Below are 9747 nucleotides of genomic sequence, written 5' to 3' on the forward strand. Positions count from 1 at the left end.
CACCTTTCCGGCGTCCGACCCATCCCACACTGCTTTCCCTACCGCTTCCGCCCTCCAGAATTTTTCTGAGGAGTTTAGTCCCCTTGTCCGCGTGATGTTCGAGTTCGTTATGCTCTATGCACTTCAGACTTTGGAAGTAGATCTCAGGTTTTTAGAAAACTGGGTTGTGGATGGAATATGAAGGATGGAGGCAAACAGAATTTGATGAGAAACTACCGATTCTTCAGAGTTACTAACAAAATTCCTTGAACATAAGAGTTCTATTAATTGTTGAATAATGGGCCGAGAAAAGAGGCAGTAAAGAGTTAGTGTTAGGATTGTGGACACAAAGAAGAATGTCAAAAATGTGTTACCTTTAATTTTTTTTTAAGTGAGTCCAAATATATTTGTGCAATATATATTTGCTTGCTCACACATGCACACAAAATAAATAAATAAGTGGAGATGGGAACTGGACATACGGGACAGGGTGGGATGGGGACTTAACACCATACTTTTTTGGAACATACAAATGTGTTAACTATTCAGAAAACTAAAAAAAGTTACCTTTAGCAACTATAGCATCAAGATTTGACAGACCAAGAAGATGAGTAGTGTTTGCTACATTCTTTCTCTACTTTTCTGTAGCTTGAAATATTTCATTAAAATTATAGAATAAATATGTGAAAAGAATAAGAGAAAGTAAATTGCAAGCTCTGTCTAAAATTATGTATGCAAATATGTATATGTACCACATTTTCCTTAATTTTATGGTTTTATTTCTATAAATGCAAGGTAAAATATATTAAGCAATTTACAAAATTAACATTAATTTAAATGGGAAATATGTTAACTTAAAGAATCCGGGTAACTGAGGCAAGAGGCATTCTTCTAATTATCCAGATAACAGTCTATATTCTCCACTTTATGTCTAATAGAGTAAATATAAAAGCACTTTGAGGGAATTCCCTGGCAGTCCAGTGGTTAGGACTCAGTGCGTCCACTGCAGGAGGCATGGGTTTGATCCCTGGTGGGGGAACTAAGATCCCACAATCTGCCTGGCCAAAAAAAAAAAAAAAAAGCACTTTGAGAAATTAAGAAGTTATATGCCACCCCGCCCCCCAAAAAAGCCCAGAGCTGAAGCTCTGAGGGTTTGAATCTCAGTTTCATCATTTACTACTTGTTGACATTTGTGCTTCAGTTCCTTATTATTAATAATAGTATCTACTTCATAGAGTTATGAGGAGGATTAAATGATAGTACTTAATAAATGTTACCTACTATTATCCATATAATTGGTAAATTGTTTGACCCTTTTAGAAAATGTAAAGGCTTTGGTAATTGATTGTAAGTCTATGTGAATATAACTACCACAGTTGTAAGGCATTGACATATTAATGTCTAAGACTGTCCTCTTTTTCATATGTGAGGAATACAAGAAATATATTTTCCTTAGCAATTGCACCAGAAATATAAAAAATAACTTTCTCATAGACCATGTCATTAAAACTTTTAGAACTGTTTGATGTTTTTAAAAGTGAATAGTGTTGAAAACACATGAGCCTGTCAGTTAGAGGAGCTGCAGACGGAATTGGAACCTCTGGCTTCAGTGTGGTTGGGTTTCTCCAGTATTACCTCAACGAGCTGGGAGACCGGGTCTATATGCTGAAGAAGCTTGACCCTATGGGACAACAGACCTGCTCGGCCCATCCTGCTAGGTTCTCCCCAGATAAATATTCTAGACACCAAATCACCATCAAGAGACACTTCAAGGTGCTCATGACCCAGAAACCGTGCCCCATCCTCTGAGGATCTTTTAAAATTTCATGTCTTTTCTGCCTGCTAGCCTTCGAGAGACTTTCTGAAACCAAGCTCTCCAATCCGTGAGCCTTGAAGCCTTCCTACGACCCTTGCTCTTTGGAATCTGGTCTCATCATTGCCTCTGATCATGCTTGTTGTGAGGCAATGATGATAGCATCCCCTTTAAAGGGAAAATGTCTGAATCTTTTCATACTTCGAATCACTCCCAGGTTATTAAAATGATTTGAAAGAGCTAAAAAAAAAAAAAGAGTGAATAGTGTAAAAGGAAAAATAGACTATCAAAGAACACGGATTGAGTATAGAGTGTAAAAGTTTTTCTGGAAAGCTGGAAACCCAGTCCAGAGGTGAAGTTTGAAAGAAGAAAAATGGGGTAAATCTTTTAAAACTAAAAGACCATGAACTGTTTCTAAACCACATTTAAAAAGCAAAGTCTCTGTGTCTTATCTATTGGCTGGTGTTATTTGGGCTTATCACTTAGGTAAGTACTGGACTGGCTGGTGGTAGTGGTTTGCTATGTACTTGAGGACTCCATCTCAAGACTGTGGCATCGACTTGCCCCTGCCTTGTACATAACATGCCCAAGTTGGGATCGTATCACCCAGTTGGGTCTGCATCAGCATTAGTAATCAAGGTGATGAGCCCAGGGATTTTTTTTTTTTTAACAAGCAAATATTTTGGTGTGTCTTTATTTTTATTTTTTATTTTTTTAACATCTTTATTGGAGTATAATTGCTTTACAATGTTGTGTTAGTTTCTGCTATATAACAAAGTGAATCAGCTATATGTTTACATATATTCCCATATCCCCTCCCTCTTGCGTCTCCCTCCCTCCCACCCTCCCTATCCCACCCCTGTAGGTGGTCACAAAGCATGGAGCTGATCTCCCTATGCTATGCGGCTGCTTCCCACTAGCTATCTAAGTTACATTTGATAGTGTATATATGTCAACGCAACTCTCTCACTTCATCCCATCTTACACTTCCCCCCTCCATGTCCTCAAGTCCATTCTCTACATCTGTGTCTTTATTCCTGTCCTGCCCCTATGTTCATCAGAACCTTTTTTTTTTTAGATTCCAATATTTGTTTTTCTCTTTCTGACTTACTTCACTCTGTATGACAGACTCTAGGTCCATCCACCTCACTACAAATAACTCAATTTTGGTTTTTTTTATGGCTGGGTAATATTCCATTGTATATATGTGCCACATCTTCTTTATCCATTCATCTGTCGATGGACACTTAGGTTGCTTCCATGTCCTGAGCCCAGGGATTATTAATTAGGATCTGGTCAGCTACAAATAACAGAAAAAACTAAAACTAAATAAACTAAAATAACAATAAACAAGGTAGAAAGTTTGTCTCTCACGTACAAGAAGTTTGGAGGTAGTAAGTTCATAGTTGGTATGGTGCTCCATGGTGTTAGGAAACTGGTATCCTGTTTTCTTGCTTTACCACGTGAGCATTCCATTCTCAAGTTCACCTGATTGTCTGAGATGGCTTCTAGAGCTCCAACTGCATTCCAGTCAGCAGGAAGGAGGAAAGAGAGAAGGGCATGACTCAACATTTTAAGAACGTTTCCCAGAAGATGCAAACGACAATTCTGGTTACATCCAGAATGTAATCTCATGGCCACACACAGCTGCAAAGGAGGCTGGGAATATAGTCTTTATTCTTGGTGGTCATGACCCAGTAAAAACTCAGGGTTTCTATTACTGTGGAAGAAGGGGTGAAAAGATGTTGGGGGAAAATTAGTAGACTGCCACAAACAATAAAATAGAAAAAAATAAACGAATGTTTTTATTTTGCAAATCTAGAACTTTAGAGTGTTTCCAAAAATATTAAGAATGTGAATAACTAGTACTTTCACAATAAGGCACATAAGCAGTTCTCGGCACAAGAAGACTATTACATCACTGTATGTTGTATTAGACCTTTGGGGATCTTTCCTGGACTACATCCTTAAACCATAACATCAGCTCTACTAAGAACTAAAAGTCTGACCACAATCAAATCACTTTATTGCTCTGAGTCTGTTTGCTCTTTTGTAAGACAGAAGGTATGGATTAGATCAGTGGTCCCCAACCTTTTTGGCACCAGGGACTGGTTTCGTGGAAGACAATTTTTCCACAGATGGGGGTGGAGTGGGGGGAGGATGGTTTCTGGATGATTCAAGCGCATTACATTTATTGTGCACTTTATTTCTATTATTATTACATCGTAATATATAATGAAATAATTATGCAACTCACCATAATGCTGACAGGAGGTGGAGCTCAGGCAGTAATGTGAGCGATGGGGAGCAGCTGTAAATACAAATGAAGCTTTGCTCGCTTGACGCTCACCTGCTGTGTGCCTGGTTCCTAACGGGCCATGGACCGGTACCTATCCATGGCCCAGGGGTTGGGGACCCCTGGATTAGATGATCCCAAAGGTACTGTTTTAATGGAGGATACTGAAGAGTAATAAATCAACAGGTATTTATTGAGTGTTATGTGTTTTAGGTAATAAGCCATATTGGTAAGATAAGATAACCCTTGAAACACCTTTTCTATGTTTGGAAGCTCCTCCCTTATGAGTTCATCCCTAAGATAGAAGCAAAAAACTCATCTTCTCAGGGTTCCACACAGCTAGATATATCCTGGGTACCCCAGTTCCACAACAAAATGAGACTGCAGGTCAGAAGAGGGTGAAGTGAAGATGGAGGCACTGCTTGCGATCCATTCTGGCAAAAAAACAACCAGCTTCCCAGGGCAGCAGAGCTAGACGTGCTAGGGGTCATGTTCAGTGTCCAGTGTCAGCGGTGAGAGTACAAGTGCACTTTGCCCAGTGGTGGCACCAGGAGAGTCTCCACTAGAGCAACAAAACAGCACAGTTTTGGCATCAGCCTGGTGTAGCTGCCAAGCCTCATTTCCTGCCCACTCAGAGATTCTAGGAGCCATCTGTATCCTTTAATAAATTTCTTTTCTGTTTAAACTGCTAATGAGACCAGATTCTGTTATTTGCAATGAAGAGCCCTAATACACGTTGACCAATTATAAATGATAGAAGACAATATACAGTTACATGCTGATTTGCTTGGAACCCAAAAGTCGTTAAAGTGATTGAGGAAAGAAAGATGAACAAGAGCTGGAGAAGTCAGGGAAGACTTCTGGAAAGATCTGGAACCTGACCAGAATCTTGGAATTAGGTAGGATTTGGATGGGAAGGTGCCCTAAAATAAGAGAAATAACAGAAGCATAAAAAAATGTTGGGGAAATTGAAAAATAAAGTTAAGATAGCTATTTTGAACAGAAGGATCTCATCATAGGTTTTTTTTCATAGCTCCTAAAAGGTTTTAAATATTGTTTTTATATAATATTTGATACCTACAGTATAATATATATAATATTTATGTATGTTATAAAGCACAATAGAATATACATACTTGTGAACATACCATCCAACCTAAGAACTAGCCAACATCTTACATCTAACTCTGTGTTTATCCCTTCTCTGATTCCCCTTCCTACTGAGATCACCATTGTCCTGAATTTTCTATTTATCATTCCTTTTAAAAATAGTTTTTGTATATAGGTATAGGCCTAAACAATATAAGCAATATGTTGTTTAATATTGCTTGTTTTCGAGCTTTATAAAGATGGTATCAAACTGTATGCAATCAGCTTGGGCTTACTTCCTCACTTCATATTTTGTTCTGTGATTCTTCCATGTTGTTTCACACAGCTGTAGTTTAGAAAATTTTCACTGCTCTGTACAATTCTTTACTGAATGTACCACAATTTATTTAACTATTCTCTTGTTTGATAAACATTTGAAATGGTTTGAGGTTTTCTGCAACTCTGAACAGAACAGTGGTGCTATTTAGTATTCTTTTTTTTAAAATTTTTTTTTATTGATTTTTGGCTGCATTGGGTCTTCGTTGCTGCGTGGGCTTTCTCTAGTTGTGGTGAGCGGGGCCTCCTCTTCATTGCGGTGCGCGGGCTTCTCATTGCGGTGGCTTCTCTTGTTGCGGAGCACAGGCTCTAGGCCCACGGGGTTCAGTAGTTGTGGCTCACGGGCTCTAGAGCGCAGGCTCAGTAGTTGTGGCGCACAGGCTTAGTTGCTCCGTGGCATGTGGGATCTTCCTGGACCAGGGCTCGAACCCGTGTCCCCTGCATTGGCAGGCGGATTCTTAACCACTGCGCCGTCAGGGAAGCCCTATTTAGTATTCTTATACATATATTTTATATATGCATTCTTAGATATGTATTGTTACATATGTATTTGTATATATATGTGTGTGTGTGTATAGGAAAAAAGACCTTGAGAGGACAGGTGGAAGGGATAGCCTTTGATGGCAGCACTTCTCTCCACTCAAATATGAAGGATGAGGCGTTTAGATATAAGTGTGTTATTAGGTTTTTGATAGGAAGTTAAGAATCAGAGAAGATGACTGAGTCACTCTGTGGCTGAAGTTTTCCCAGGTAAGTGCAATGGAAGGAAAAAGGAACAAGGGACTTGAAGTATTTGCAGGAAGTGATGGACCTTGGAATCTGAACTGGATAGAGTAATGACAGGAGGAGACTGAGTGAAGACTTAAATGAAGCTGAGCTCTGGATGGGGCCTGAAGTTTGTTTCCAGGAGAGCACTTGAGCAAGTAAGCGCATTATGGTCAAAGGGTAGCGTGTTTAAATTTGTGATATTGGAGGTTGTACCATGCAAAGGTCCAGACTATCAGTTGGGGTCTCCTTACTCCTCAAAGGTTAAGTACAATGAACTCAAATCCCCATCACTTCCACTTTCTGTAAAAGTTGAGGGCCTTCCCAAGAGTTTTGTAAATACCCAGTGAGACCTAGGTTCTCAGGGTCATCTGGGCCTCTGAGCTCCTGAATCTCACATGTTATTTCTGTTCTGAACTGTTTCAAATTAGGCCCTTTCTCCAGTTACCACAATAAAAGTCACTCATTCAGTAGATGTACCCTACTTTGTGGGACGCCTAGAGAAAGGGTTATATAATATCTGGCAAAGCCTTCATCTCCATGCCACTTTCCCTCCTTTTCTCTCTCCTTCCCATCTCCTCTGTTATGGAGACCATTTTCCCATCTTCTTAAGCCTGGAGACAATTGACACCCTCAGGACAGGGGTGGGAGGCAGTGTAGGTGGGCGCTCACCAACCTCAAGCACTTACTAAAATATAGTATTCTTCCCAGCAAGAACACTTCTCTCCCTAAGAGGACTTTAGTGCTATCCATTAAGGTAGTCAAATGCCCTTAACCTCCATTCAAATAGAATTTCATGGAAACAAAGGGTGATAAGAAAATATACTCAAGGTGTGGTGGACTAGAAACAAGCCATCTGAGAGACTGAGACCAGTACTATTTGACTTTCAGGTCTCATGTTTTTAAATGATTTCTTCTGTGTTCCCAATAGTAAGGTATTTTGCACTTCTGAAAAAATATTTGAAAAAAGGAAAAATGCTTTAGATTACTTTTGACGCTTTCATAATTTTAAAATGCTGTAGGTTCAAATGCTTTACAGCACACCCTCACCAGATGAGGGAGCTGGGGAGCCGTTCCTTAAGTGTTTTCATGACCAAGGAGCGTATTTTGAAGATTCAAAGTTTAAGAGATGTTATTCAAAGTATGAAAGAAAATTTCCCTGATGGCATTTGAATGGCAAAATTTCCTAGATAGGGGGACTTCCCTGGTGGCGCAGTGGTTATGAATCCGCCTGCCAATGCAGGGGACACGGGTTCGAGCCCTGGTCCGGGAAGATCCCACATGCTGTGGAGCAACTAAGCCCGTGTGCCACAACTACTGAGCCTGCGCTCTAGAGCCCGCGAGCCACAACTACTGGGCCTGCATGCCTAGAGCCCACGCTCCACACGAAGAGAAGCCACCACAATGAGAAGCCAGCGTACTGCAACAAAGAGTAGCCCCCGCTCACCACAACTAGAGAAAGCCCGCGTGCAGCAACAAAGACCCAACACAGCCAAAAATAAATAAATATTTTAAAAAAAATTCCTAGATAGAATACAAAAAACTATGAACTGCAAAAGATCAATAAACTGGACTTCATCAAAATTAAAAACTTTTTGTTCTTCAAAGAAAATGAAAAAACAAACCACAGGCAGGGAGAAAATAGTTGCAAATCATATATTTGACTAAGGACTTGTATCTAGAGTGTATAAAGAACTCTTAAAAAAAAAAAAAAACTCAAGAATAAGACAAACAACCCAGTTCAAAATGGGCAAAAGAGGGACTTCCCTGGTGGTCCCGTGGTTAAGGCTCCGCCCTTCCACTGCAGGGGGCATGGGTTCGATCCCTGGTGTGGGGACCGGGGTGGGGTGGGGAATGGGCAGAAGATTTAAACATTCACGTCACCAAAGAAGATATACGGATATTAGATAAGCATATAAAAAGATGCTCCATATCATTAGTCAGTAGGGAAGTATAAATTAAAACCACAATGAGGTACCAGTATGCATCCAATAGAATGACTTACATTTTAAAAGACTGACCATACCAGATACTGGCAAAGATGTAGAACACCTGGAACTCTCCTACACTACTGATGGGAATGTAAAATAGTTTAAACACTTTGGAAAATAGTTTGGAAGTTTCTTTAAAAGTTAAACATACACCTACTGTATGACCCAGTCATTTTACTCTTGGGTATCTCGAGAGAAATGAAAACGTATCCACATAAAGACTTGTACACAGATGTTCATAGCAGCTTTATTTGTAATAGCCAAAAAACTAAAAACAATACAAATATCCATCAAAAGGTGAATAAACAAATTGTGACATAGCCATAGAATGGCTTGCTACTCAGCAGTCAATGGACTATTGACACACAAAACATGGGTGAACCTCAGTAAGTATGCTCAAAGAAGCCAGACCCCCCAAAAAAGCATGTTAAAGAGTACATACCATAAAATTCCATTTATATAAAATTCTAGTTATGTATAGGATGGATAAACAACAAGGTCCTGTGATAAACCATAATGAAAAAAATATTAAAAATATATGTATAACTGAGTCACTTTGCTGTACAGTAGAAATTAAACACAACATAGTAAATCAACTATACTTCAATAAAACTTAAATAAATAAATAAAATTCTAGAAAATGCAAACTATAGTAGGGCAATGGGCAGATGAGGGAGGGATTCTAAAGGGGCACAAGAAAACTGTTGGGAGGTAGTGGATGTGTTTTATTATCTTGATTGTGGTGATGGTTTCTCCACATATGTCAAAACTGTTCAAATGTCCTTTCTACGTATGCCATCTATCATATGATTATGTCTCAATAGATCTGTAAAAAAAGGTTCAAAGTATAAGAGATGTTTTTTAAATACAGAAGAAAATTCCCTCAATAGAATTTAAACTAATTTGAATGTATTTATTGAATTCCCAGTTCTCAACGGTATATAGCACTGAATTTGGGACCTGTTACCTTACAGATATTGAATGAGTAATCACTTTTTTTCTTCTTCTTCTTCTTATTTTTTGTACTAAAAACATAAATAAAACCAAAACAAAACCAAACAAGGGACTTCCCTGGTGGTCCAGTGGGTAAGACTCCGCATTCCCAATGCAGGGGGCCTGGGTTCTAGACCTGGCCCAGGAAGATCCCACATGCCACGGAGCAACTAAGCCCACGCGCCACAACTACTGAGCCTGCGCTCTACAGCCCGCGAGCCACAACTACTGAGCCCACATGCCACAACTACTGAAGCCTGCATGCCTAGCACCCATACTGCGCAACAAGAGAAGCCACCGCAATGAGAAGCCCGTGCACCGCAACGAAGAGTAGCCCCTGCTCGCTGCAACTAGAGAAAGCCTGCGCACAGCAACAAAGATGCAACGCAGACAAAAATAAATAAATAAATATATATTTTAAAAAAGGGCCATGTGAATTAACTGATTATTTTATTTTGTAATTGTTCTCTCCCATAGTCTTAATC

The 9747-nt window shown here is 39.5% G+C and overlaps 1 pseudogene across 1 annotated transcript; it reads left to right on the forward strand.

Moving 5' to 3' along the window:
• Window positions 1–27: 27 nt before the first annotated feature.
• On the forward strand, window positions 28–3643 carry LOC309654139 (H/ACA ribonucleoprotein complex subunit 3 pseudogene; annotated as a pseudogene). Its single transcript has one exon. The product of its transcript is annotated as an H/ACA ribonucleoprotein complex subunit 3 pseudogene (transcript).
• The last annotated feature ends 6104 nt before the right edge of the window (window positions 3644–9747 follow it).

Source organism: Balaenoptera physalus, assembly GCF_965194825.1.
Source record: "Balaenoptera physalus genome assembly, chromosome: 2".
Lineage (NCBI taxonomy): Eukaryota > Metazoa > Chordata > Mammalia > Artiodactyla > Balaenopteridae > Balaenoptera > Balaenoptera physalus.